The sequence below is a fragment of the Microtus ochrogaster genome (genome assembly GCF_000317375.1).
Source record: "Microtus ochrogaster isolate Prairie Vole_2 chromosome 6 unlocalized genomic scaffold, MicOch1.0 chr6_random_2, whole genome shotgun sequence".
Lineage (NCBI taxonomy): Eukaryota > Metazoa > Chordata > Mammalia > Rodentia > Cricetidae > Microtus > Microtus ochrogaster.
Window position 1 is genome coordinate 5,966,636 of NW_004949095.1, and position 10,843 is coordinate 5,977,478.

A 10,843-nucleotide genomic window follows, 5' to 3' on the forward strand; every position below is an offset into this window, starting at 1 on the left:
AGCTCACTTCCTCTTCCTCCCAGCATTCTGTTCTGTTTAGTCCTCCCACCTATGTTTTAACCTATGAGGGCCAGCCAAGCAGTTTCTTTATTACTTAACCAATGAAATCAACAGATTGATATATGACACTCCCACATCACAGGAGGGCCTGTGTAAGTTGTGTGACTGATTTGCCAGATGCACTGCTTTAGTTTTAAAAATACATTTCTGACTATTTTATGCAACTTTCAAGCTTGTGTTTCATATAAATCATATACCTGTGGTTTCTAAACCGTGATTTCCTTTGACAGTACGTACCTTCTGAAGGGTTCTTCTGTGTTCGAAGAATTCAGAGCAACTGAGTCCTGACCTAGAAGGTTACCTTTAGCTAGAGGGGGGAGCTCTATGGACAAGGAGAGCAAGGGAAGCCCAAACAAGGACATTATTAGACTGTCTGCAGCTTGCTGGTGGTGAGCCCAGTATAAGGATTCATTGGCCGAACGCTCTGCTCCTGATGAGTTTTAAAAACTGAGCTCAGTGTCATTTGGGCTTGCAGATAATATATATGCATAACCAAATCCTGGATGTGGCAGATAGGATCTATGTACCTCTGGCTGACCTGGAACTTGCTATGAAATCTAGGCTGACCTCAGGCGTACACCTACCTCTACCTCCTGAGTATCCGGAGTAAAGGCGTGCACCAACATGAGTGATGACATGTGGCATCTTTGAAGATTCACTGTCCTCTTTTTCTATTTCTTACTATAATTATTTTATCTTCCTTATTACGTGTGTGTTCCAATGCTGAGGACAGAACCCAAGGCCTCATAAATGCTAGATCACTGACCTACACCCACGGTCGGATAACAGATCTCCTAATCCTACTTTGGCCAGCACTATAGTCTTAGTCAAAACAGTGACTCCAACTGACTGTGAATCTGTAAACATCCCTCCTCCACTCCCAGTAGAGATCTAGGCCCTATCCTCAACCTTTCTACTTTCCCTAGGCATATGGAACCACAAAATCGCAAGAAACAGTCCACCAACTCTGGGATTCAAACCTCTCAATCTATGGGAGAAACGAGACAAATTAGCAGGGGGAAGGAAGCCTTTCCCACTGAAAACAGAAAGGGACAGAAGCTGCGTGAGACATGGTTCTTGGATCCACTGCCTGACCTGTCTTTATTCCTGACTCCTGTCCCCCATGCCTGTCCCTCAAGCTTGTGTGACCTGCTTACTATTCCATTGACTAAATCATTCCCTCGCTAGGATATCAACAATGATGCACACGCTGTTTCTGAGCCTACATATTAAGAACCGATCTTTTATTTGTTAATAATCGCGTTGTTTATCCCAGTAGAAATAATATTAGGATAGAGTTTGGTGAGTTTGGAGTTAGTCACCGTTCTCCCAGCAAACTACAGTAAACAGCCTTCCTTTCCTAGCCAGCTTTTTTTTACTATGAAACTAAGATAATATTCTCTCTGTTCTTTATTCTGGTGATCAGATATCACAAGGCAGTGTTAACTTTGAGTGGAATTTTAAAACAGTAGGTACTGTTATTTGTGGTGTGCCATTGTGCTAATTTCTGAGCACCTCCCAGAGTTGCTGAATTAATTTGGATGTTGGACGCTACCCTGAAGTTACCAAACCTGCATGGTCTATGTCTCCATCTTCTTCCTGTTGGTTCCTCATTGCTGCCTAGGATCACTGGATAGCCATTTGGAGTGAGTTGTGTTTGCCTTGTCCCACAGTCAGATGGGGGCACTGTCTTTTGAACGTCCAGCTCTCTGCATCCCCAACCCCTGGTCATCCCTGTCATGCCCAAACCTAAGCCAGACTCCTGGAGATGGGAAGGAGTCCACCTTGTTTAGCAAGAAGATTTACATCACTTACTTGGGTACATTTGGTCAGCACACTCCATTCTTTCCAGAGACATGCATCTGATAAACACACACGAAGTTCAAATTAATATTGCAAAATTTCCTGCCACTTCTTTAGTGTCTTAGGGAGGCCTGTCATGCCATCTTTCAGCACCTATTCCCTTTCAGCAAGGATAAAGCTGCACCCACCTTCTTCCGTGAACACTTTTTTAAAAATTTCTTTTCCTTTGTATCAATCTGATGGACAGTACATTGTTTCCATTAGGCAGGGGCACCAGTCGATTTTCTGGGGTTTCATAAACCCCCTAGGGACAGCCCCTGGGTGCTTAGCTAGGAAGGTTTTAAGTGAGATATGAATCCTATTCAATTATCCATATAAATTTATAACTAGCAAATAGAAGTCTACATCTGAGATAGTATTTAGGAGCTAGGACTAGAAACGAAGTTAAATGAAGTTAACACAACGGTGAAATCCCCAGGAAAAGAAACCATTATTCTGTGGGAGTACTGGGAATCGAACTCAGGGCCCTGTGCGTGCTAGGCAAGCGTTCTGCCTCTGGGTTCTATGCCTACCAGGAGAAGAAAACAAGATTCAGCTGCTAGAACAGAATTCATTTTCTGCAGAAAGCCTTTCAACGTATTTCTTCCTACAGCAAGGTTTCAGATACATGTGCAAGACATCAGTGTTTCTCCTGAATGTCACAGGAAGAAACTAAATTTGTAGCCAGTGTAAAATGAGTCGGGAACCTGGAAATTGGAGCATGCAGGGCATTTTTCTTCACTTGAAAAGAGGAAATGTCAAAGCAGAGGAACACAAAGGGAGGAGCCCTGGACACAATGTGCTCAGACACTGAAATAGTCCTAGCGTGGAAAGTGGGAGTCTCTTGGTAGAAAATGTTTCTTCTGAGGGATTATATCAGGGAGGGTGGAGGGGAGAGAAGAATGGGGAGGACCGGGAGATGTATTGGTTGGTGGTCAGCTCGGTTGTTCAACTAGGTAGTCTAATAAAGTCTCGTTATGATTCATCCATTGCTCATTTAGTGGTCTCATCAGGCTCTGAGCAATCTGATGTAATTTCTTGTCCTGAAAAGCTGAGAAAGACCAAGTCCCAGAAGCCCTTCCAAACAGAACACATGCCCCTCATGCCCATTATCACAGGCTGCCCTCTGCTCCCCCTGATTCAGAACGCTGGGATTAAGGCACGTAACAACATTCCCAACTACATATGACTTCTTATAACAGACTTACATATGACTTCTTATAACAGACTCTAAGTTCCTTGAACACGAGGTGTCTTCAAAGTTGAAGTTCTTTCTGCCCCCGGACCTGTGTCCAGCACAAGGAAGGCTTTTGCTTTCTGTGTGACGAATGAGCGTGAGTGGCTGTGGTTAGCGGACAGACTCCTTGCATTTAAATCTCTACTGTGGTGAACTGAAGCTTCTTCAAGAGACACACCATAATGGTGCCTTCCTCCAGAACCCTTTCTCTTTTGTGTCCTTGATTATTATCTCCCATTTGGGGGGGAGGGGGGAGTAGGGATACTGTAGTTATATCTTGACTAAAGAAGCTGGTTTTAATATTGTAACCATTTCTAAGACCCTTTATCTTATCCAAAAGCCTGAGAAGTAATATTATAAACAGATGCTTTTTCTCACAGCTGACTTTTAAGTTCCTGAAAGAGGAGGACCAAGCCTTTGGTTTTATATGCTTTTCTGAACATTCCTTTTCCCTTACTGGACACATTGCCTGCATATCTCATCATTTAGCCACCATCGTAAGCCTCTGTGGTAGGGACAAGATCAGTCAGGAGATCAAGGTTGCATTGCTAAGGTGGCAGCATCTGCATTTGAGGCACTCGTGCCCCACCATCACTGGCTTAGTGCTCCACTCTGTGGCACCTGAGAGGCTTCAAATGTGACCTAAAGTAGCATCCTCACTGCTATCGTGACGTTCCATTTCTATAGATGCATTATACTAGCACTGAGCCGTCCCTGATACCACAACCTTGTCCCAGTTTGTTCTTTTCTGTAGCAAACATCTCAGAATGACATTCTAGAGTCCCTTGCTGCTGACGATCACAGAGAACAGCAAGGACATATTTACTGGACGTTACGCCAGTCTCTGCCTCTCAGCTGTGGGAATAAGGCAAGTCTCGGAAATGCTTTCAGCTTCAGTTCTTCATCAGAAACACAAGGGGCAATAAAACCACCATCAGATTCTGCAAGGATGGGAATAGAGGTAAGCGATACAGTGCTTGCCTAGTATGCTCAATGCCCTAGGCTCAACCCCCGAAACAGAAAACACACAGAAAGAGTGGTGCTGCTACAAAGTTCAGAGACGATGTAGACAAGGTGGCTGCCGTGATAGCTGAAACATAGTAGGTGCCCAACTAGTAGTAGCTGTTGCTATTCTTTTAGTTCATTAGTTGTTTCTGCAATATAGAGGTACTCATATAGGTTTGTCATTGAGCCTGCTGGTGTGTGTCTGTGTCTGTGTGTGTGTGAGTCTGTGTGTGTGTGAGTCTGTGTGTGTGCGCACACATGCTATTGCTGAAACTGATCAGATTATCAATTATCACAATGCCTGTGTCCCATTAATAAGTCAAGACAGTCCAATGATGGAGTCACATATCTTTGCTGTAGCCCCAGTCTCTCCAGAGCCTTCTGTGTGATGGCCCTATGGCTGTTTTGTAAAGAAAACAGTAACAATATTGATCTTGGAGACTTCTTACAAGTCAAGAATAAATAATTTCTCTATCATTTCCTCATGCAAAGTCATTCATAAATATCTCTCCTGACAAACCAGGTCAGGTCATAGGGACAAACCTGTTACCGAGAAGTCATTCTGGTCCAGCTGCTGCAGTTCTCAAGGGAGAAGGACCAAGTGATGGTGCTTACTGTGCCGTATTCTAAAGTTAGGAGGTACAGAATAGAGAATCTTGCATTTGGAGGAGATTTGAGGTGCTCCTCATTCCTCCCTTTTCTTCTACCTCCTCCCACCTGTTACTAGATTCTTCTGTGGTGAACAGCAAAATGTCATTCAGGTTTTGCTTTCCTCCAGTCCCCCAAACAAGCAGCTCATGTGAAAACAAAGTAGTTTGCGATCACCAGTCGCTAGCTGGACAATAAAGTCCACAAACTCAGATTCTCTTGTCTTTAAATGTGCATAGCATTTCAGAGCACATTGTGCTGCTTGTACTGTGTAAACTATGCCATAAGTACTGTATGTACTGTGTTGTATGTACTGTATATACTTGCTATATGTATTTTATATATACTGTGCTTTATGAGCTGTGTATCCTGAGCTGTATATACTATATGTACCGTACCTTATGTACTGTGTATATTATATCTATTGAGCTCTATTGCTGTGTGTACTAAATGTACTGCATTGTATGTACTGTATATACTTGCTATATGTACTATGCTATATGTATTTTATATATACTGTGCTGTATGAGCTGTGTATCCTGAGTTGTTTATACTGTATGTACTGTGCCTTATGTGCTGTGTATATTATATCTATTGAGCTGTATGTGCTGTATGTACTATATGTACTGTGCTGTATGGCACACTACATTCCCATCACTGTTCTCATTTCATTAATTAACATTGGTTCTAAAGGTAAAAACTACTAGCTGGAAATGCATGGATTTGGGCACTCAGGCTCTAGTTCTGTCCGTATCGTTTGTCCAAACAGGGCTACACAACAGCCCCAGTATTGCGAAACACCAGCTCTCTCTGACCTGTCCAGCTGCACCCTCCCCCTCAACAAACAGGAAAGCCCCAACTCACAAACAGGTCCTGTTCCAAAAGGCTACAGATGTGTGGTGTTCGGAATTCAGAATCTCTTCCCCATTGAGGCTGCATTATAAATGATGGCTGGGACCACAGCAGCTTATTTCATTTATAAAGTAGTTAAATTATGAGACTAGTCCAAGGGAGGAAAGTTACCTTCCTCCTTCTCTGGTTTCTAGGGAATACCAGGCAAAGCTTTGAAACATGTGCAAACTGCTCATTTGGGCACTCCTCCACTTCCTGTCTACCTCCATTTCCCCCGTCTTATTAATGGCCTTTCCTGGAGGGACCCAAGGGCTCCAATCGCAGCATCCCGTTCAGACCTTTCAGTCTGCAAAGTTCTTAGTTTTCTCTGCCCTTAGTACTCACCCTTCACCTTCCTTCTCCCTTTTTCCACCTCTCATCTCTCTCTCTTCTGGGCCCGGTCCTATCCCGCCCCTAGGCTGTCTTCCCATCAAACATCACCTCAGTGGAGCTTCCCTTAGCTGATTAGTGGGGAAGGCAATCTAGCTTAAGTGATCTGCAACCACTAAGCTTGGTAAGAACTTCCTGGGTGTCTGGAGTTAGTCCAAGCAGGCCTCAACTCTTTAATTCCTCAACAAGCCAGCAAAAGAGGCGCTATTAGTATCTGCATCCCACCAATGTGTAGCAAGGAGGCCGCTAGTTAGTTCCCGGCTGCTTAGCCCCAAAATAATCACACAGAAACTGTATTATTTAAATCACTGCCTGGTCCATTAGCTCTAGCTTCTTATTGGCTAACTCTAACATCTTAATTTAACCCATCTCTATTTATCTGTGCCTCATCATGAGGTTGTGATCTACCAGCAAAGTTACAACATGTCTGTCTCTGGCAGCTCCATGGCTTCTCTCTAACTCCTCCTCCTTTCTCCCAGGATTCCATTTAGTTTCCCCCACCTAGTTCTGTTCCTCTATAGCTTTGCTATAGGCCCAAAGCAGTTCCTTTATTAACCAATGATATTCACAGCATACAGAGGGGAATCTCACATCACAGAGGAACCCGAGAAGCATCAGTTAAATGATTTGCGTCTTTATACTGTGTTCAGTAATGGAGGCGGAGTGTGAATCTGAGACCCAACCTATGGTCTCTGTCTAACTTTTTCAGACAAACTGCACCTTGAAAATGGAATGCCTCTCACTTCCATTAGCATCAGGTAAAACCATTTAATTCTTGAGGCTTCAGGAAGATAATCTAGGTTAGGCAGCCACCAGGCCATGATGGAAAGTTCAGAGGTTTACAAGGTTAGATGAAATGCTGTGTGGGTTTCACCATGGTATTTTAGGTCGTATCCTTCCCATAGGCATAACGTGTGAGGATGCTCTTCCTAGCCAACTGTGGTGGGGAGTGTTCTTTCCTATTTTTTTTTTTTTTTAGACAGGGTCTCACTGTGTAGTTGTGGCTGGCCTGTAGCTTACTACATCAACTGCATAGAGATCTGCCTATCTCTGCTTCCTGATTAAAGGTTCTGATTGTCTTAATCTTCCCATTCTGTGTTTCTCATCCTAGTTTTGGCACAGATACAGAGAGAAGAAATGATGGAGCCAGGCATGGTGTCCAAAACCTTTAATCCCAGACTCGGGAGGCAGAGGCAGGTGAATCTATGAGCAGGAAGCCAACCTGATCTACAAAACAAGTTAAAAGACAGCCAGGGTTGTTTGTATAGACTATACAGAGAAACCCTGTCTTGAAAAACAAAGCAAAATATAAAAGAAAGAAAAAGGAAATGGTTGCTATTTCTCATAGAGAGGCACCAACAAGCATGAAGAAAGGCAACTGCATCGGTATGTTGAGAAGTGACAAGCAGTTCTGGGCTGTGGTGTGCTGAGGTCCTTATAGCAACTGGAGAAAACATACGGCTCATCCAAGGAGCAGCTGCTTCTCCATCCAGGTGGCTTTGGTATGCAGACAAACAGACACTTAAACGCCAGAGCCCTCGTAATTGCTATGCAATGCTGTAAAATGACACTAGGACCATGCACATTGTTGCAGGGTTTTGGTGGTGGTGTTTATTTTATTTTATTTTTTTGGTGATGGTGATTCTTGGAATTGAACCCAGAACCTTGCATGTACGAGATGCAAAATGTGTGGGTTCAATCAAAATTTTGGCCTATTTTTGTCCCGTTGGAATTTGATAAGCTATTTTTTAAAACAGGCATGGGTCCCCTTGTAAATTAGCAGAACTTCTTGTAAAGCTGGAGTAATTAAGAGTATGGTTTTTAGTTCAAGAATAGACAAATTGACCCATAAAATGGAATAAAGAGTCCATAAAAAGACCACACAGATGCACAAAGTTAATTCTGTCAGTGTGGTAAGTACAAGCAATGGTGCTGAGCAATAGTCTGTCTGTAGGAGAAGAGCTAATTTGAAAGTCTTCGTTTTACCACACACCCCAACCAACTCCAAAGAGTGATAAGAGCCAAACAAGTAAATCTTTGAGAGAAGGTCTCCTTGAAGCTGGAGCTTATAGACTTGACTAGACTGGCTGGCCATACCCCAGAAATCCTCCTGTCTCTGCTTTGCCAGCACTGGGATCTTAGGTGCATGCCTCACCTGCCTGGGTTTGTTTGTTTATTTTTCAATTGGGCACTGGGGGCTGAACTTAGGTTCTCCGGCTTGCATAGCCAGCACTTCATCCACGGTTATATCTCCAGCTTCTTTGTCCTCCGCCCCAACTACAAAAAGTTTAGAAAATAACCAAGGGCAATACCGTTATGATTTCTCAGTAGACCAATCTCTCCTCCTCCTCTCCTCACTCCATCTTTATTCTTTATTTTAAGAAGAAAGCAAGTTTGTGTGGTACACTATAAAGACAGCAGCAGGCAGAGTACTAAGAATGGTTTACCTACAGAAGGATTTCTTGCACAAGACCAGTTTTTTGTTTGTTTCTTATTTTTGAGACAAACTATATATCACTGTGTATCCTAGGCTGGTCTTCAGTCCTCCTGCTTCAGTTTCTCAAGTACAGGGATTGCAAGTAATTAATATGCCACCAAGTCTGGCTTGAACAACTCCTTAAAAACACAGACTAAAAAGAAAATGATTTAAAAAAAATAAAAGAAAAAATGATTAATGTTTAACCACACACAAACATTTTCTGGTCAAAACAATATCCCTGATTATTAAGAACAAGACCCAGGATTCCTCCCACTGAAGAAAGATAAATGTTCATCCCGTTGAATACCCGTCTCTTGGGAGTTTGCTTTGTGTCGCTGGGTCTCAAAACTTGATCCTTCAATGTGTCCTCCAGAGCTGGGTTTCAGTACATGTGACACCGATGCCCATTCCTGCAGAAACAACACCCATAGATGCGGCAGCCAGGTAAGCTTTCCCAGGGCTGCATCTAATGTGGGAAACATACCTCCAAGTCATGACTCTGATAACTCAAAATCATGTTCGAGTTGGGCAAGAAGTTTAGATTAATTGGACATCATGCCAATGAGATTTAACTCAGGACAAATGGCTAACTGTGGTGCCTATTAACACACCAAAGCATGTACTGGCCTCTAGGTTCTCTCTGTGTCACAAGGTACCTGTTATGGTGTCCCAGGCTGCCTTCCCGGATCCTCTCTTCTCACCCTATCCCCTACACTAAACCTCTCCAGTCTAGGGCCTGCTTCCCTTCCCCTTCTCATTCCTAAATGATTATGCCATTTCAGTCATGGGCTTTTGTGGCTCCTACCTTTCATGTCCCCCTCTCCTTTGCCCGCCCCCCCCCACCTCCATGATAGTCCAGTTCATTCTGCTGGCTTGTTCAATGTACTGCTTTCCCTCCCTGCTCTGAACTCTTCCAGATGCCACAGGCTGTTAGTCTCCCCCGTTGCTACAATAAAAACCAGACCTTGGAGGGGTCATGTTCTCCTTTCTCCTTTTATTCACTGGGTAACTTATTAAAATAAAGGCTGGGCGGGCAAGATGGCTCATCTGGCAAAGAGCAAGCATGAAGATTCGATGCCCAGCCCCGTGTAAACAGCTGGGCGCAGTGGCATGTGCCCGTAACCTCAGGCTTGGGGATGGGCCAGAGAGAGGTAGATTATGAAGCTCCCCGGCCAGCCAGTCTAGCTGAATCAATGAGCTTCAGGTCCAGTGAGAGACTTTGTCTCAAAAAACAAAGGTGAAGAACAACCAAGAAAGACACCAGGCATCGACCTCTAACTTCTACAGGCACCGCACATGTACCCACCCACACTCAAAAGTTCATATCACACACACACACACCCAAAATAAATAAGTGCATGCATAACTAAATCATTTGTTAATTAAGGGTTAAGGATTATTCAGTCCAAGGTTCTGGAGGCTGGAAGTTCCCAGGTCAAGGGACACAGCTACTGAAATTTGTTTGCTGTTGGAGGCCAAAGATATCACACAATGAGGGGAAAACCAAAGTAGCTTGCGTGTGTGTGTGTGTGTGTGTGTGTGTGTGTGTGTGTGTGCGCGCACCACATGCATACATCTGGAGACAGAAGTCAAGTCTTTCCTCAGAAGTCATCCACTTTGCTTTTGGAGATGGGGTCTCTTACTGGCCAGGAAATTGCTGAGTAAAGCCTGAACCCCAGGGTTCCCTAGGTCCACCTGGATCATAAAGCTTGTCTCTTTTACACTGGTCTGGGGCTCGAACTCAGGGTCTCACATCTACAAGGCAAATGCTTTACTGATTGCACTATCTCCCCACCCCTAAAAGGACTTTCACTATCAGGATAACCTGTTGATCGAGGAATAGGTCAAACCATTCATAAGGGCAGATCCCTTATGGTAGAGAACTCTTAGGGTACAACAACCTGCTTCTGTATCTTAAAACCTCACAGTGGGGCTGACAGTTCAACATGAATCTTTTTTTTTTTTTTTTTTGGTTTTTCGAGACAGGGTTTCTCTGTGGCTTTGGAGGCTGTCCTGGAACTAGCTCTTGTAGACCAGGCTGGTCTCGAACTCACAGAGATCCGCCTGCCTCTGCCTCCCGAGTGCTGGGATTAAAGGCGTGCGCCACCACCGCCCGGCTTCAACATGAATCTTAAAGGGAAAATTCAAGCTATGGGGACAGGATTCTTTTTTTTTTTTTGTAGGTAAGGAGACTCAGTTCTAAGTTGAAAGACAGTAAGACCTTCAGCAGTTGCTCTCAGATTGCCCAGGGGCACGTCAGCTAGGCGGCAAGATCACAGAGGCTTCATTCT